Source organism: Enhydra lutris, unplaced genomic scaffold (assembly GCF_002288905.1).
Source record: "Enhydra lutris kenyoni isolate GAN:26980312 unplaced genomic scaffold, ASM228890v2 scaffoldscaffold33, whole genome shotgun sequence".
In the NCBI taxonomy this organism is placed as follows: Eukaryota; Metazoa; Chordata; class Mammalia; order Carnivora; family Mustelidae; genus Enhydra; species Enhydra lutris.
Window position 1 is genome coordinate 5,033,918 of NW_019154117.1, and position 19,733 is coordinate 5,053,650.

At 37.2% G+C, this 19,733-nt stretch overlaps 1 protein-coding gene across 7 annotated transcripts in view; it reads left to right on the forward strand.

The window, feature by feature from the left end:
- LOC111153610 (plasminogen receptor (KT)) overlaps window positions 1-19,733 on the forward strand; it is a 75,391-nt gene that overhangs the window by 9,991 nt on the left and 45,667 nt on the right. The window lies entirely within an intron of this gene.

A 19,733-nucleotide genomic window follows, 5' to 3' on the forward strand; every position in this document is an offset into this window, starting at 1 on the left:
ATACCTAAAACTAACATAATACTGTATGTTAAGTATACTAGAGTTTAAATAAATTTTTTAAGTAGGCTGTACGCCTAGCATGAAGCCCAATGCAGGGTTTGAACTCAGGACACTGAGATGGAGACCTGAGATGAGATGAAGAGTTGGCCACCTGGCTGAACCACCCAGGTGCCCCTGGAGTTAATTTTTTTTTTTTTTTTTTTTTTTTTTTGACTGAGTGTCTCAGTTGGTTAAGGGGCTGACTCTTGGTTTCTGCTCAGGTCATAATCTCAGGGTCCTGGGATCAAGCCCTGTATCAGGCTCCATGCTCAGTAGGGAGTCTGCTTGAGCATTTTCTCTTCACTCTCCCTCTCCTTCTGCCCCTACCTCCACTTCCTTCTCTCTCTCTCAAAAATAAATGAAATAAATCTCTCTGCTCAGCAGGGAGCCTGCTTCCTCCTCTCTCTCTGCTTGCCTCTCCACCTACTTGTGATCTCTGTCAAATAAATAAGTAAAATCTTAAAAAAAAAAAAAAAAAGAGAGAGGTGATGTTGCTGGCTTTTAAGATGGAGAAAGAGAACCAGCCAAGGAATGCAGATGACCTCTAGAAACTGGAAAATGCTAGGAAACAGATTCTCCCCCAGACTCTCAGAAAGGAATGCAGCCTTGCCAGACACCTAGTTTTTATACTGTGTCAGACTTCTGATGTCCAGTAGTAATCTGTGTTGTTGTAAGCCACTAAATTTGTAGTAATTTGTCTATAAACCAGCATGGGCTGTGATAGGCTTATTTCTACAACAAAAAATAATAGGTACTCAATACATGCTTTTTCAAATATATAAAAATTAAAACAGCAAATAATTATTGTGAGAACTTTTTGAAATTGTTTAAACCTCTATAACTCCCAACAATCTGTCATTCCTATGTCCTCTCATCTGTTTCTTTGAGGTGAAAGCTGTACCAACATCTTGAAATAGGAAGGGCTTAATGCTCGGAGGCAAGCAAGAGAGTACAGTGTCTGCCCTGTAGTGAGTCTTGCAGCAACAAGGAACCCAAAATAAAAAGCAGGCAGTGAAGAGGGGAGGAAAGCAGCCACCCCTATCTGTATGTAGAAGGATGAGCAAGTGGGAGTTGTCTCTAGAACCAGAAGTGACCAGAAAGTGCCTTGAATAAAAGAGGCAGCATGTCAACACAAGCTCACCAACAGTGGGGGAACTTGGATTTACAAGTCTTCACCTTAACCCTTTGAAAATCACTTCTGTCCAGTCCCCATCCCTGCTACCTGCTCTTAGACTCCCTATGTCCCTTACTCATAATCATTCTTCTGAGGTTTATTTTTATTGTGGTAAAAAACACATACTAGAAAATTCATCATCTTGAAGTGTACAATTCAGTGACATTTACAATGTTGTGCAACCATCAACACTATTTAATTCCATAACATTTTCATCAAAAGGAAACCCCATGGCCATTAAGCAGTTACTCCCCATCACCCCCAATCCCTGGAAACCACTAATCTGCTTTCTGTCTGTATGGATTTGCCTGTTCTGAACATTTCATATAAATGGAATCATACAGGGTATTTTTGCATCTGGCATGAATCAGTATTCATTCTTATTTATGACTAAACAACATTCCATTGTATAGCTATATCACATTTTGTTTGTCCATTCATATGTTAATGAACATTAAGATTTCCACTTTTTGGCAATTGTGAATAGTGCTGCTATGATAATTCTTGTAAGTTTTTGTTTGAACACTTGATTTTCAGTTCTTTTGAGTATATACCTAGGAGTAGAATTGCTAGATCACAGGAGTAGAATTGCTAGATACTTAATTTTATGTTTAACTTATTGAGGAACCACAAAAATGTCTCCCATGTACCATCTTACATTCTTACCACAATGTATGGGTGTTACTATTTTTCCACATCTTTGCCAATACACATTATCTTCCTTTTTAAAAATATTCTACCCATTGTAGTGGATTTGAAGTTGTTTCTCATTGTGTGTGTATGTGTGTTTAGTATTTTATTTATTTAATTGTCATAGAGAGAAAGAGAGCGAGAGATCACACAAGCAGGGGGAGCAGCAGGCAGAGGCAGAAGCAGGCTCCCCACTGAGCAAGAAGCCTGACACAGGACTTGATCCCAGGACCCTAAGATCATGACCTGAGCTGAAGGCAGAGGCTTAACCCACTGAGCCACCCAGGTGCCCCTCTTTTATCATTTTTTATCTTTCCCCTTCTCTATAACTTCAGTTCTGCAGTCGGCATATGCTTTTCTAGTTCCCTTTCCCCTCTGTCTTACCAGGTGTTCAATATTTTAAATAATCAATCCTGATAGGGAACCATTTAGCCTGTCAGCCCCACAGCCTTCACAGGCACTCCTCATCCCACTGAGTAAGCTCATCTGTAAGACACAGATATTTACAGGTGTCTCCTCTAGAGCCATGGCAGAAGGTAAGTCATTCCTGAGAAGTTCCTGCAACCTAATCCAGAGAACATCAAATGTATTCCTGTGCCCACCTTAGTACAAAAACAAATGGTTCTTTTTCATTCCTTTGGCTCATATGATATTTTAGGGTTCTTGCTTTCCCCCTCCCCCAGGAAATTTCTGAACAAAGAAAAAAAAATCCTAGTTTAATATTAGTTCACTAAATACTAATTTACTTGTAATGTACGTGGAACATGGTTCAGGAGTCAGCATAAATTTAAGAAGGTAATGAGTAAGCATTGTCCTGAAGAAACAGAGTAATTGAGAGGAAAATAGTTCCTCTTTCTTTTTCTTTTTTAATATTTAAATTGAATTAATTAACATATAATGTATTATTAGTTTCAGAGGTAGAGACCAGTGATTCATCAGTCTTATATAATACACAGTACTCATTACATCAGGTGCCCTCCTTAATGCCCATCATCCAGTTACCCCTCCCCCCCAGCAACCCTGCTTGTTTCCTAAGATTGAGTCTCTTATGGTTTGTCTCCCTCTGATTTCATCTTGTTTTATTTTTTCCTCTCATCTCCTCTTGCCTTGTTTCTTAAATTCCACATATCAGTGAGATCATAAAATAATTGTCTTTCTCTGACTTATTTTGCTTATCATAATATTCTCTAGTTCCATCCACGTCATTGCAAATGGCAAGATTTCTTTTTTTTTTTTTTTTTTTTTTTGGATGGCTGAGTAGTACAGATGAATGGATTAACAAGATGTGGTATATATACACAATGGAATACTGCTCAGCCATCAATAGTTCCTCTCTTGAGTATTTAAATCTGATTGACTCTAAAAACAGTTTAAAGTATGCTTTTATTATAGAACTGTTGAATCACTATACTGTACACTTGAAACTAATATAACACTATATGTTACCTAAACTGGAATTAAAATTAAAAATTCAATAAAATTAAAAATAAAGTATGCTTTTATTATAATTAATGAAAGTATTTCCTGTTTCCAATTTTTCTTGTCAAGAGATTTAGACATCTATTTTAATACTTGCCATTTACTTTACAACTAATATTGATTTGTACATAACCATACTTTTAAAATTTTTTTAAAAAGCAACTTGAAATTTGCTGCCCGTTTTTAGTACTTGCTAAGACTTTGGATCTAATCTAAATCAGAACTCTGAAAACATTCTCACCTGCACAATCAAATCATTATTTCATATAAATCAGGTCACCGCTTTGTGTCTGACCCCCTCTTCCTGCCCCTACCTAGATCCAAGCTCTGCCTTTCCCTGAGCCTGTCCTGGGGGTCTGAACCTCAGCCCTGTGTCTCCCAGGCTCCTGTGACCTCTGGCTTCAGGTTGGGCTCAGCCAGTGAGAAGCACCAGTAGGAGCCTGGAGGGTGGGCAGACAGTGAATTTAGGTATATGGGTCTGGAGGTAGCAGTGGTTTCCTAGAGTAAGAGCTCATTTCAGGCTTTGTCTCTTTCATAACTCCAGGCCTCACTGGGCTCTGGTTAACACTGTGTCCTTCCTTTTCCCCTTCCAGCCTCAGTGTTAATGGGTGCCTGCTGTTTGTAGCCCCGGGGGGTGGGGGGGAGGGGGGCTCACTGCCCCTTGTGGTTACCTTAAACTCTGCCTGCAGTCAGGACAGTCCCTTCATTAAATTCTTGTCACTTAAACTCTTTTGAAGGAGCATACTCTCTACTGCCTGTCGACACCACACAAACTAATGGGTATGTTCCTGGTTTTGTATGAAAAATGATCCAACATTTAAAAGATTCCTGTATTTATTATGAACACTAAAAATATACACTTTTTTAAATTAATATGCATTAAACTCTAACAATTCTTCTGACAATTGTAGATTGAGTGCAATGCCCTCCAAACTATCTGAGATACAAGAAAACTTGAATGACTTCACTGTCATTAATGTATATAAAAAGTCTGGTTATGTAAGATAGTAGGGAGAAATGAAGACCATGGGGAACTGGAGATCCATGTCCTGCCTAAAGCACTGAAATTTAAGTGATTATTAAAAAACACTCCTTCCCTCCCTTCCTTTGAAAGATTTTATTTATTTATCAGAGGGAGAGAGAGAGAGAAAAAGAGCACAAGCAGAGGGAGAAGCAGGTTTCTCACTGAGCAAGGAGCCGGATGTGGGGACTCAGTTCCAGGACCTGGGTATCATGACCTGAGCTGACAGCAGACACTAAACCTACTGAGCCACCCAGGCACACTCTTATTGGTTAAATTATTATTACTTTAGGTTTTTGCTGAGCTCCTGTTTATTTCTATGTTTGAGCCTATAGTGATGTCTATTGCATAGGTTGGATAACAGAACCCTAAATTTTTGTATTTGAAAATGATAGATACTCGTATCAACCACAAATACAAAAAACAGAGGTATAACCAAAGCCAGCAACAGCAAATTTTCTTTCCTTCCAAAAATAAAGTTTTAAAGTCAAAACATTATTTTTAAAATTCTAATCTAATTATGATCTATATTATTTAATTTCTAGAGTTTTTGAAAGTGAAATCTCCCAGACCTCACTTCTCCCACACTTGTCCTCAAACTTAGGTATAAATTTGCAAAGCAATGCTTCAAAATGTTTTTGGAAAAATAATATTATACTGCTGTGTAGCACTATAATCGACATGGTGGCATTTCTACTTGCTTCTTACTAATGTTTACATAAAGTATAGAACCCCAAAGAGAATACTCTGATACTCATTCATTTTTTTAGGGTTTATTGAGCACTGACAGTATGCCAGGCACTGTGTTGGTCAATGAAGAGAGATGAAGAGACAAAACTGAGTAATTTTATAATATTTATATGTTCTGAAATGGTTCATTATTTCACATAGTGCTTTTCTTGGAAAAAGAAATGGTTGGATCATTTTCAGTAATGAAAAATTTTGTGTTCTTTTTGAATCTCTTTGGCAAATTAACGATGTTAATTTCTGATTTATGGTTAGGTTCAGTGCAAGTATTTCCTGATAATAAATTAGAAATATGTGGGCCATTAAATTATTTTATTATATAAATAGTATTTTAAAACTTAGGATTTGAATTTTTAAAGAATTTTATTTATTTATTTGAGAAAGAAACAGAGCACAAGCAGTGGGAGAGACAGAGAGAGAGGGAGAGACAGACTCTTCACTGAGCAGGGAGCCAAGATGGGGCTCAATCCCAGGACCCTGAGATCATAACCTGAGCCAAAGACAGATGCTCAATTGACTGAGCCACACAAGCACCCAGGATTTGAATTTTTGTTGTGTATGAACATGTTCACCTGATTTTTAAATCATTATACATGGTTTGGGCGACAAATTATATAGTATAAAATATTTATTTTCAGTTATGTGCCAAAAAAGAAAAATAGTAATTTGAAACCATATTTATTTTAAAGAAGATTTTATCATGAAGACTTCAAAGCTTAAATTATACCAGAGTGGGTGATTACAGGTGATTTTCCTTTCGTGACAAATCTTTCTGCAAATATGTATGTATATATAATGTACACAAAAAACCAAAAAGCACACTGACAACTGTCACTATAGGCCTCAACATTAGCAACTGCTGATCTACACATGGGCTTTTAAGGGTATTTTTAGACACATAATAAAAAGTCAGTTCCACCATAAGAGCTGATTGGGAATATATATTTTAATTAAATATTTTCTTCATATTTTAACATTTAAATATTTGTATGTTTAAAGGCTTTATGAACTTGAAGGCAAAGGTAATTCTATTAAGTTAGATATTTTTTAAAAAAACTGTTAAAATTAATTCATTTCTAAGTATCACTTTGCTAGCACGCCCCTTTAATAAATACATCAATTAGAACTTTTATTTGCAAGAACTGTCATTTTCAAGAACTGGAAATCCAAACTGCACAACTATGAGGAAAAGGGGTGGGGGGAATCTGCCTGCTATGATAGACAAAAGGGAAGGATGACCAATGTTCATCAAGCTGTACATGCAATTTTCATGACCAATGTTCATGTAAGAAATGTAAGGTTAAAATGAGGATGGCACTGGTTTTGTCCACTTTATGTCTTCTGTTAGACAAAAAACTACTGCCATTGAACATCTTAAAATGATTTAGTGTGCTCGCATGTGTGGCTCTGTCTCTGTATCTCTGTATGTGTCTCACTCTCTCTCTCTATATATATACATATACACATATATGGGGGAATGCATTTAGATATATATTTAAACAAATATATATCTTTAAATAAATACACATATATATCTAAATATGATATAATTTTGCCTAAAATTTATAATGTAAACAAATGCATTTCAGATGTGGACTTCTCTAGTAAGAAGATCCCAAAGGCCTATCTATTTGCTTTATGACACTCACATTCTACCATGGGGTGGGTACAATGGAAAATAATGTATATTATTTTATATAATATATATTATAAAGCATGTTCATAGCTTTATCAAATTGAAAAGTTAGAGCATCTAAGTAGTAATCACTTCAAAATGAAACTTCATCAAAGGGAAGTTCACCAAGGGGATTTCACCAAAGAGAATCAAACCATATTGCTATAAAGAGGGAAGATCAATACTCACTTCTCTCAGTTTTCCTTCCTTTAGTGGAAGCCTAGTGCCACTTTCTTGACTTAGTAGAATTAACTTTTCCCAATTGAATCACTTGATATGGTCCTTATAGAGAGTTCAGTTCCTACATCACTCTTGTGATTAAGAGCCTATAACTTCTGGTGGTGAGGGGTTGGGAGGGGCAGTGTCCCTGGCAAGCTAAAGTTCCATGACTAGGACACAGGTTTCTCACTGTCCCTAAATTGGAGCAGCAAATCATTTCTGGAAGATGAGCCTTCCCCTGATGCTCCCCCTTTGGGGGAGGGAATGCAAATACAACTAGTGCCCTATCAGCCCACATAGTTACAAAGAGAACGTCACATTTGGATGGGACCTTATTCTTGTCTGCTCCCATTCTGCCATGCATCCACTGGGTATCCTTATCTCCCTGGCTGCATGCCTTTGGAAGATGTATTCCAGGCTCAGCTTTAGCCCACTGCTCAAATTTTGGCACCTCTGCTTAAAAGTTCTTATTTCCACGTCAACTAGGCCACCTTTCAAATTCTATGGGAAATCAGATGGAGAAAAACAGTAACCAAGGCTCCCTAGCACTTCCTCAGAACTAGGGATAGAAGTTCACAAACCTGAGGGGGTGTGCTGAGTACAACCGACATGAATGCCAGCCAATATTCCTCTTCCTACCCCATTCATTCAGTAAACCTCAGGGCAGCCCCTTGGACAACCGTCTGCAGCTGCTCCACTTCCTCCTGCCCCAGCCACAGGCATTTTCCTGAGAGCCCCCTACATTGCTGATGATTACTTCATGCTTTCCTTTGTTTATTCATTCATTTATTAGTCATTCAACAAATATTTATTAAACACCTACCTCAATGGGGATGTGAAACTGAACCAAATTACTGCTCATAAAAAGTATACATTTTAATGGAGAGGACAGACAACACACAGGGACATATAGGTTAGACTGAGATAGGCAATATGATGAACACTAAAGTTCGATGTGGGGTCAGGGAAGAGCTGTCTCTGAAGAGGACATTTTAGGCAGAGACCTGAGTGAAATGAGGAAAAAACCATGAACAAGATGGAGAAAATGGCAAGAGTGGTCTCTTCAATCATCTTACCTGGAAGGATATGAACTCATTTCCTGATAGGTTGGTTCATCTGTCACCACTCATAGGAAGCCCACAATTTCATTTTGTAGCCCTCCTATACATACTTAGCACTAAAATATTTGCTTCCAGGTAGAAATTTTACTTAGCAGAGAAAACAGGAATGGAATAAATTTTAAACTTTTGGTTTAAACTATGATTTTAAAATTCTGATTTAATAGAAAAGTATTCTTATTTTTGCCTTTATTCTTACAATGAAGTGTGAATTGCTTCGAAAGTTCACACTTTAAGAATGAGAATCATTCTGTGATCCCTCAACTTGCTATAAAACACAATGCCTAATTTGGGTGAAGTAAGTTGTTTCAGTATTTGTTGTAGCTTTACATTTATCTAAACTTGCCTCAATTATTTTAAGGCCAATAATGATATAAATGCAAGAAAATAACGCTTATTTCTACACAGCCTTCCAGCACAGATTACCCAGACCACAAAAGCATTTTTCTGCTAGGTTTCTGTCCATCCTAAAAAGTTCTTCATTTAACATTTTTAAACACCCTCTGGATATAAAGAGCTTTTAGTGTAAAAATAAAAATAGTCTTTCCTATGTGAAAATGCTTTATTTCAATACAGATTTTTGATCTTCCTGTTAGTATTCACAAACCACCAGGTAGATTCATTTAGAATCATAAAGTATGATTTGAGGTGTTATGTTAAAGAACACAGCCCTAATACATTTCTTAGTAGTATCTCACCAAGTAAAAAAAGCCACTTTGGGGGAGGGTCAATGTGTACATGAGAATTTTGGAGAAAATGAGAACCATGCAAATTAGGAATAAGACACTACATCTCCATTTGGTCCTTACTGCCTATTCCAAGGAATGGGGTTCCAAATTATAAATGCTTTCACACAGAAGAACAAAGGAAAATGCAGTGTGAAGTAGTGAATAGAGATTATTACACAAAGAAATGGGCACTGTTGTAAAAACATTCTTAAATGCAATGTTTTCTTCTTCTGCCTACATTATTTTCTGCTCCCTGAGTCCCTACTTTCTTACTCCCTAATGATTGCTGCTCTTATTTTCTGATGATATTGCTCCAATCGTCCATAGACACATAGTCAGAACTACTGACCAAGCTCTCAATGACTTCTGGATCAAGTGACTGATGGCAGAGCTCTCATGCCAATTACTGTAAACAAACTAATATCAGTCCTCAGAGTAAGGATCACACAGGCAGTTAAGAGTCATCTTTCACTTACCTGGTTTTGTAGCTTACATGAGTAATTTAACCCAGACCTTAATAAAAGTCTGTCCTCTGACCCTGATCTCTGACCCACCGGCACCTTCACAGTGTGCATGCTGCAGCCAGCCGCACTTCAGCTGCCGTTTGGAAAGAGTTCAACCCCAGCCTCTATCTCAGGCACAAAGAGAGTTGATCAAAAACAGGTTTAAGTCAGTGCTAGAGGGAGCTCAGAGTGAATTTTGTCTGCAGCATCCAGTATGCGGTTCCTTTTTCTAAAGGAAAGGTCACTTCAAAAAAGCTTCTTCTAAGAGTCCTCATATTGGAAGTTTCATTCAGTTCTATTACTTCCAATTATTTCTCCTTCTTTCTTCATTTCTTTACATCTGAGGCATTCGTTTTGGGTTCTTCCCTCAGTGACTATGTTAAAAACTGATAAATATATTTTGTCTCCCCTATTTTCTTGTTCTGCACCCTCCCCTGTGTGACATCATCTTTGTACCCAACAGCACAGCTCATTACATGTGACAAACTACTTTTGTGGAATTTTCTGACATGAACCCAAAGTGTGCTACCCTCATGAAAAATACGGTGATAATCTAGATAAAATTAATACTGTAGTTGGTTATGACTTCCTTCTGTTATCTTAGCCCTCTTCCCTCAGGCAGTGTTTCTGGACATCTTGGTGGTTTTCTCTTTTACCCTGAGTAACCAAATGTCCTAAATTGCAATTGCTTCAAGGATAAGTAATCTTATTTTGATTTTGCACAAATCAATACTGTATTGCATCATAAAAAGTTGCCCTAAATCAATGACTGTAGATAAACTTTAAGCACACACAAACATTTAATCATTGGAAGCCAAATTTCAAGGTCTTTTTGGGGCAACATAAATTCAGCAAAGTATTTTTCTGGCTATTGGTATGTGTTGTATATCCTTCAATTGCTGTTCTTAGAAAATTGTGCTATTTTGGTGTTTAGGATGAGGAGACCTAATAGGGCAAAAGAACAAATATCTCCTTTGTAACAACTTTCTGACAGTTAAGCATTATGATAGTACATTTAGAAAAAATATTTAATCTTTCTTTAATTTCAAAGTTATTTAAACAGTTCTCTCCCAGAATGTTCCTTCCTATATGGAAGGCAGCATAGATGTAGGTTTGACTGGCCATCACTGTCCTTTGTTTCCAGCACCTGGGCTTGCCTTTTTACAAGTTTTATCTCACAAGAGCCATAAAATGGCTGCATTTTATGGATTGGGGAAACTGCAGTGTAGAGTCCCATGTCTGTGTCAGAGAGCTAATACCCAAAGGAGCGTGAGTTCCGAGTCTGGATCTCCCTGAGTCCAAACTCACAAACCCCAACTTCACATGGTGAATTATGGAATGCCACCAAGAATATACCCTGTAGAAGAAAGGTGAGGATGGTGTGCCAGTATTCACATTCTGCCCTTGGCCCTGTGGGAGAAAATCCAAGTAGGAGGGTCTCCAGAGCTCACAGCCTGCCTCTTTGAATTACTGCCTGAAGCCACTCTGTTTGGCCTTTTCAGATTCTGAAACTGGTCCAGCATCAGGCCGCCTTGATCATTCTGTCAACATGCCCTGATCTTCCCTTAGCTCCCTTAGCAGTCCCATGGTTTTACAGATTAATTTTATATGGAGAAAGGCAAGCAAAATATAAACAAGGCCTTAACTAGGTACAGTATGGGCAGCTGCTGAGATTGTAAATCAAAAACCTCCTACCCTGAGGCAGATGAGGGTTAGTAGCAAGGTTCTAGAACCTTCTAGACACCCTGTATTGGTTTCTCCTGATGCTACTAGATTTTTTCAATGAATATCTGATTCAAAAAATATCTTCTTAGTGCTTCTGGCCCCATGACACCAACCCTCCTGAGTATTTTACACTTCAGCCCCCTGGAAACCTCACCCTTGCTCCTCACTCCTCCTTGATAGTTCCCTTTGACAGTTTAATTTTCCTGATGTGCATTCTAGCTGGGAGTTTCCAGGGGCCCTGTCCTTCCGAGAAGGTCAGTTTCATCTACTGTGAAGCTAGTTCCTCCACTTCATGTTTGTAATGGCTTTAGGTCACCAAGGACAATGCCATCTTATTCTGGAGTGCATGCCAGACTCTCTTTCCTCCGTGAGCCAGAAGCAAACTCCTGTTACTTCCGATTTTATCTCTTTGGGTGACCCCCCTAAGTTCCTGTCCCTTTCTGAGAGCTTTCAGGGAGTGTTCCATCTGTAAAGCAGAGGTGATGCATACACCTAGATCTAAATATTCGGAATTTACTTCTCTGGCCACCTCCCCAGGTTCTCCTTGATGACTCATTACTCAGATGCTGTCAGAGGAAACTTCCCAGAGTCTTTTAATCACGCCCCTCAAAGCACATGTCAGTTTGTACAGACTGAGAAAGAAAAGTGGTACCCTGGCAGCCCAGACCTGGCACTGTCAGGCCACAGTGTGCTCCTGTGGAACATAAACTACTTCACAGATCACCACCATAGACTGCTCTATTATCAGGTCAAAACACAGACGAAGATGTGAACGTTGTCCAAGCTACAGAAATGACTAAGCGCCCCCCCCATGCTGACTAATATGAGTGCTGCTGCTTCTTTACTATTTACCCTTTACAGCTGCTTATTAGTTCCTCCCACCCTCTACATAAGACTTAAAATATCCAATCATGGAATTATTCCCACTTTCTGACAGCAACCCAATCCAGATGATCTTTGAACCTTCTCCCAAATTATCTAACACATGTCCATATCCTATAAATCTCCTCTAATATCCTCTTCCTGAGACACCCCATGGCTCCCATGGTGTGTGTCTCCTTTGGTGCAACAAGTTGATGAAGACTACTTTTTTGACTATAGGTATGTTCCTGTGGGCTTCAACTGGAGGACACTGATATTAGAATGATAAGATAACAAATATCTAATGCTTAGTTAGCATTTTCTATGTGCCAAGTACTGTTCTACTCTTTGTACACATTAACCCTTATAATCCTTGTTACACACTCTGACATTGCTACTACAATTACTTCCCTTTTGTGGATGAGGAAACTAAAGGACAGGGAGGTTGAATAAGTGGCTGTTCTGTTTCCCAGAAGAGCAACATTCCCTTGCAAGTTTGGGCAGTCTTTAAACTGCAAAACAGACCAAGAAAACACTTCGTTTCTCTCTGATCTGTAGGACCATGATGACTAAAGGCTAGGCTAGCTTCCTAGGTCTGGGTTCTTGCTTATTTTAAGCCAAAACCTCAAGGGTTAGGGAAAAAGAATGGAAGACTGAGCTCATTTCTGAAGAATTTTTATTTTCTTCACTGCAAAAATATCTCTTGCTAAGAACAGTGAGTTTATATTGGCTTTAATGTTTATTCCCCATTATATTTCTCCATATAGCCGGTGATATTTGAGTGACTACTATATGATAGGCATGGTTTCTGATGTTTACTAGTTAACAGAATTAATCTCTCAGCCCTTGTCTCAATTTCTCAACAACTCTCTCCGCCCCCCCCCCTTTTAAAAATTTGTTCGACAGAGTGTGAGGGGGAGAAAGAGCACAAGGTGGGAGGGGGGAGCAGGCTCCCTGCTGAGCAAGGAGCCCAATGTGGGGACTCAAACCCAGGACTCTGGGATCATGTCCTGAACTCAAGAGAGACACTTAACCAACTGGACCACCCAGGCGTCCCTCTGAACAACTTTTGACTCAGTTGATCACTGATCACTCCCTCCTTGAAACACTCCTCAGTTGCTTTCTGGGAAACCACACCTCCTGTTTCTCCTCCTCCTTCACTAATCAATCCAGCTCAGTCTCCTTTGCCTCCTCTGCTCCCTGGCTATTTCACATTCCTGGGAGAAGCCCTGGCTCATATCACAATTATCTTCTCTTCTCCATCTACACTCATTTCATAGGGAATCTTGTCCAATCTCATAATTTCAAATACCACCTATGCAACTGATGACTTCAAATTTATATTTCTACCCCAGACTTATCATACTGTCTACTTGACATATCTACCTAGATATCCATAAACACCCCAAGCTAATATGTGAAAACCACAATTCCTTGTTCTCACCCCACTGGCTCCCATTCTTATCCACCAAATCTGCTTGTCCTGGAGGCTTTCCCATCCCCGTAAGTGGCACCACCATGCCATGCTCAAGCTACAAAGCAAGGATTACCTCTTACTCTTCCCTTTCTCTCATACTCTGTTATCCAGTCCATCAGAAAATCACTTTCAGCTCTAAATTCCAACCATTTCCTGAACCCAAACACTTCTCACCACTTCCATTGCTATCACTTTGCTCCAAACCCCCATCTTTTGCCTGGATTTGTGCTGCAGCCTCCTAATTGCTCCCCAACAACGTCTTCTTTTTTTCTTATGTTGAAATATATTACAGACATAGTAAAGTGCACAAATCTTATGTGTACAGATAAAAAAATTTCTATATATGTTTATGCCTGCATAATTACCACCCAGATCAATATATAGAACGTTTCTAGCCCCAGGAGGCTTCCTCCTGCCTCTCTCCCCCCCACTGCTAAAGGCAAAAGTTGTCCAGACCTTTCCCTCATAAATTAGTTTTGCCCATGTTAATGCTTCCTATGTATGGGATCATGCAGTATGTAGTCTTTTGTGTCTTGTTATTCATTCAGTATTATGTCCACATTGTTTTTTCACATTGTTGCTTATAGCAATAATTCATTTTTTTCCAAGCATTTTTCCATTACATAAAACCATGATTTATTCATCTATTCTACTGTTGATGGATATTTGGATTGGTTCCAGTTTGGGTCTATTATGATAATTGCTGCTATGAGTGGTAAATATACATGCTAATCTCTTATTAAGTACATGATATCATTAAAAGCCAGACTGATCCTGCTAAAATGCCAAATCACACAAATTCCTGTTCATAATCCTCCAGCAGCTTCCCATCTTCCTCAGAGTAAATGCTATAGTTCCAGCAAGGGCCTATAAGACTTTGTACTCAATTGTGATCTATTCTTTAAAAGCACTGACAATGGAGTGCATTAGAAATACAGAATTATAGGGGCGCCTGGATGGCTTAGTCAGTGAAGCATCTGACGCTTGATTTTTGTCTCAGGTCATGGTCTCCAGGTTGTGGACTGTGCCCTGCATTGGGCTCTGTGCTCAGCACTGAGATGGCTGAGATTCTCTCTTCTTCTCCCTTTGTCCCTCCCCCTGCTCTTGCTCTCTCTCTCTATAAACAAAGAAAGAAGGAGAGAAAGGGAGAAGGAAGGAAGAACAGAGAGAGAAAGAAAGAATTATATGTCCTTCTAGTGCTACTAAATCAGAACCTGCTCTTAACAAATCCCTCAGTTCAATGACATGCATATTGAGACTTGAGAAGCACTGCCCTTAGTAATCTGTCCCTTCACCACCACTTCTCTGACCTTGTCTTCCACTACTCTTTCCCTTGCTCACTTTACTCTGGTCACACCAGTCACTTTGCTGACACCCCAGACATGCTCATAACTGAAAGGTTGTATGGGAAGGACCTGGTCAGCAGGTTCTTCAGACATGATGAATGATACAGATACAAATACATAGATACAGATGTGGAGTCAGAGATAGAGATATAGCTATCTCCATGCATCTATATATGTGTGATAGGCTGAGGGAAAGTATTTTATATGTATTTACATGATATACAGTATATGTGTGCGTGTGTATCAGACACATACATAACTCTACATGTTGTTACTGAGCACTTGAAGTATGACCAGTGCATCTGAGAAACTGAATCTTTAATTTTATTTAATTTTAATTAATTTCAAGTTAAATACGAACATATTGCTGGTTGCTACCATAATGTATAGCCACACCTCTAAGTAACTCTGGATGTCTGGCAGGTAAGATAATTTTCAAAACTGACTTTTGTGTTATATTTTCCCTCTAAGTAATTTTTACAACAAATGAAATTCACTTATTCCTGGGTATTATATAGTATTTATAATATTATGAATAGTTTTTTTAATGGTTTCTGGCCATATAGAAATTTTTAAAATTTTGTATGTTGACCTTATATGTTCTTATATTCAGCCATCCTGCTTAAATTATCTTGTTGATTTTAGTTATTTTCCAATTTTTTAAAAAAATTAGTTATTTTCCAATTTATTTTCTTAAATTCTTATAGATAATCATTTTCCATTTGTTTTAGTTCCTACTTTTATGGCACTATGATTTAAAAAAATGGTCTATGAGATTTCTGCCTTGGGAATTTATTAAGATATTTTATTGTGGTAAACACAATGTTCCCTGAATATTTACAAAGAATATTTTTCTATGTTTATTGGGTTATACACATACACATATAATTAACTTGTTAATTTAATTGCTCAAATCCTCAATATTTCTACATTTTTCTATCAGAGCTATCAATTTCTGAAAGAGTTGGTTAAATCCTACCATTATTATTTATAATTTGTAAAATTTTCTTTGTTTTTCCCAACAGTTTTGCTTTATATATTCTAATGCTATATTGTCTAGCGTATAAAAGGTTCTGAACTGCTACAGCTCCTTGCTTAGTTGTATACAGCTTTCATCACTGTTGAAGTGTGCAGTTCAATCAATTTTCACAGCCTGAACATACCTCCTAAGCCTCATTATGACACCTTGCAGCCACTTGCCCCTTCCCCTTTGAGGATAGTCATGATCCTGACTTCCTACAGCAGAGATTAGTTTTGAATCTGATTTTGATCTTTATGTCACTGGAATCCTATGGTTTGTACTGTTTTGTGTCTGGCTCCTTTTGTTCAACATTATAACTGTAGGACTGACTGATATCACGTGCAATGCTCTCACTCTCTCTGTAGTTTACCCGAGTGGGACCTAAAAGCCATCTAGAGAAACCATGCAGTTTCCCTTGTAGACACATCCAGGAACAGAGAAAGAAGTTTCTAATCACACAGACTACAGTTTTCTGTGTCTCATATTATCTCAATTTCAGATTCCAGGTATTTTCTTTCTGTACCTTGGTCTTTCTCTGTTAATGTTCTCGATTGCTCTCACCTGTCCAGGGTAGCCCTTAGTTGCTTGTTCATATATTTGATGAAGCAGTAAGTTGATCAGCTGGCATGAATTTCCTCTGAGTCTGTGGGCTTCATAGAATGGATGACACGTGCCAACACAAGAGCTGCTCTTTAGGGTGGTTGAGCAAGGAACAGGCTTAAGAACCCCACAACTGCTTTGGGATGGAGCATGGTGTCATACTCCAGACTGAATGAACCGACTTTTTAAAAAATGTCTTCCTTGTCTGTCTGTTACTGAAGTCCATAATTGCCTCAATAACACCTCTTCTATCTCTGATCCCATCCCCAAGAAAAGGAGCTTCCTCCAAGAAATTTTCCACTTTGGAGAAAATTTGACTAGGGGCAAACACTGCCCTTTCTCTCTCTGTATTGGAGGGTACAGATAACCTTCATAGTTACATTTATAGGTAGTTATTAATTAATTCCCCAAGCTTGAAGCTTTTCCAGCATTCTTATAGGTAGAAATGTCCTCCCCTGAGTTTGTTTTAGGTTGTAGTTTCTTCTGTTCTGGTTCTACCACCATTCTGATCCCATCTGCACTCTTCTCTTTCAGAAATTCCTCAAAATTTCTTGTTTGCTGATGGCACCCTTCCTTGTTTTCCAGACACCATTATGGATGTATTTTTTTGAAATGTTACTAGTTTATTTTTATATAGATAACCATAAAGAAAAAAAAAGTCCATAATCTTACTACCCAGTAATCCATACTTCTATTTTTCCATTTAGTATAATTCTTTCATTATAAAATAAACAAAATAAATTAATAAACTAATAAAACTCAATATACATTTATGATAAAAACTCTCTACAAAATGGGTACAGATGAAATTTACTTTAACATAATAAAGGCCATATATGACCAACGCACAGCTAATATCATACTCAACAATGAAAAGCTATAAGCTTTTCCTTTAAATCAGGAAGAAGACAAGGATGACAAGCACTCTTGCCACTTTTATTCAACATAGTATTAGAAGTCCTAGCCACAACAATTAGGCAAGGAAAAACAATAAAACACATCCAAATTGTAAAGGAAAAAGTAAAACTGTCACTATTTGCAGATGACATGACACTATCTATTAAAAAAAAAACTAAAAAAATAACCCTAAGACTCCACCCTTAAACTATTAGAATAAATAAATTCAGTAAAGTTGTAGGATACAAAACTAATATACAGAATTTGTTGCATTTCTATACACTAATAATAAACTATCAGAAGGAGAAATTAAGAAAACAATCCCATTTATAATTATATCAGAAAGAATAAAATACCTAGGAATAAATTTAATTTATTTAATTTAATTTAAATTTAATTTAAACAACCAAGGAGGTAAGATCTATGTGCTAAAGACCTGGATGAAAGAAATTGAAGATAACATAAAATAAATGGAAAGATATACTATGCTAATGGATTGGAAGAATTAATATTGTTAAAAATGTCCAAATCACTCAAACCTGTCTACAGATTCAGTACAATCCCTATCAAAATACCAATGACATTTTTCACAGAACCAGAAAAAATAATAAAATTTGTATGGAACCTAAGACTCATCATAGCCAAAATAATCTTGAGAGAACAAAGCTAGAGGTACCATGTTCCTTGATTTCAAACTATACTACAAAGTTATAGTATTGAAACAGTATGATAATGGCACAAAAAAATCAATGGAACAGAATATAGTCCAGAAAAAAAATCCATACCTATAGGGTCAGTTAATCTATGACAAAAGAGGCAAGAACATACAACAGAGAAAAAAAACAGTCTCTTTGATAAATGGTATTGGGAAAATTGGACAGATACATGCAAAAGAATGAATCTGGACCACTTTCTTACATCATACACAAAGATAGAACTTAAAGTGGATTAGACTTAAACATAAAACCTGAAACCTAGAAGAAAACACAGGCAGTAAGGTCTATTACATCAGTCTTCACAATATTTTTTTGGATGTCTCCTCAGGCAATGGGAAACAATGGCAAAACTAAACAAATGGGACTATATCAAACCAAAAAAGTTTTGCACAGTGAAGGAAACTATCAACTAAATGAAAATGAAGCCTACTGAACGGGAGAAGATATTTGCAAATGATATATCCAAAAAAGGGTTGATATAAAAAATATATAAAAAACATTTACAACTCAATAACAGAAGAACAAACGACTCAATTAAAAATGGGTGGAAGACTTTAACAGACATTTTTCCAAAGAAGACATATAGTTGGCAAATAGGCACATAAAAAGATATTCAGCATCACTAATCATGAGGGAAATATGTATCAAATCCACAATGACATATCACCTCACACCTGTTAGAATGGCTAATTTCAAAAAGACAAGAAATAATAAGTGTTGGTAAGGATGTGGAGAAAAGAAAGCCCTTGTACAATATTGGTGGGAACGTAAATGGTAGGCCACTATGGAAAACAGTATGGTGGTTCCTCAAAGAATTAAAAATAGAAATACCATATGACTCAACAATTTTACTTTTTATCCAAAGAAAATGAAAACTGTAATTAAAAAAAAAATACATGCATCCCTATGTTCACTGTGGCATTACTTACAACAGCCAATATATGAAAGCAACTTAAGTGTCCATTGATAGATGAATGGATAAAGAAGAGGTGGTATGTGTGTGTGTGTATGGAAAACATATATATATATATATATATATATATATATATGAATGATGGAATATTACTCAGCCATAAAAAGGAATGAGATCTTTCCATTTGCAGCAATATGGATGGACCTAGAGAGTATTCTGCTAAGTGAAATAAGTCAGAGGAAGACAAATACCATGTGATTTCACTTGTATGTATAATCTAAAAAAAACAAAACAAGCAAAGATAGAAACAAACAACAGACTCATAGATACAAAGAACAAACTCATGGGTGCTGAAGAGGAAAGGGGTGGGGGCATTAGTGAAAAAGGTAAAAGGGATTAAGAGATACAAACTTCCAGTTATTAAATAGATAAGTCATAGGGATACAGTATACAGCATAGGATATATAGTCAATAAAACTGTAACAACTTTGTGTAGTAAAAGATGGTAACTAGAGCTATTGAGGTGATCATTTTGTAATATATAAGAGCATAGAATCACTATATTGTATACCTGAAATAATACAATATTGTCAATTATAAATAAACAAAAGAATGAAGAACAAAAATGAAGAAAGGGCTCATAAACAAAAATTGTAAAATACATATGTGTAAAAGGAAGAAAATATTACCATAGTGTTATGGCTCTGACACAATCATGCTTAACATTTTCCCCATTTTTTCTGTGCTACATTTTTTTTTTTTAAGATTTTATTTATTTGACAGA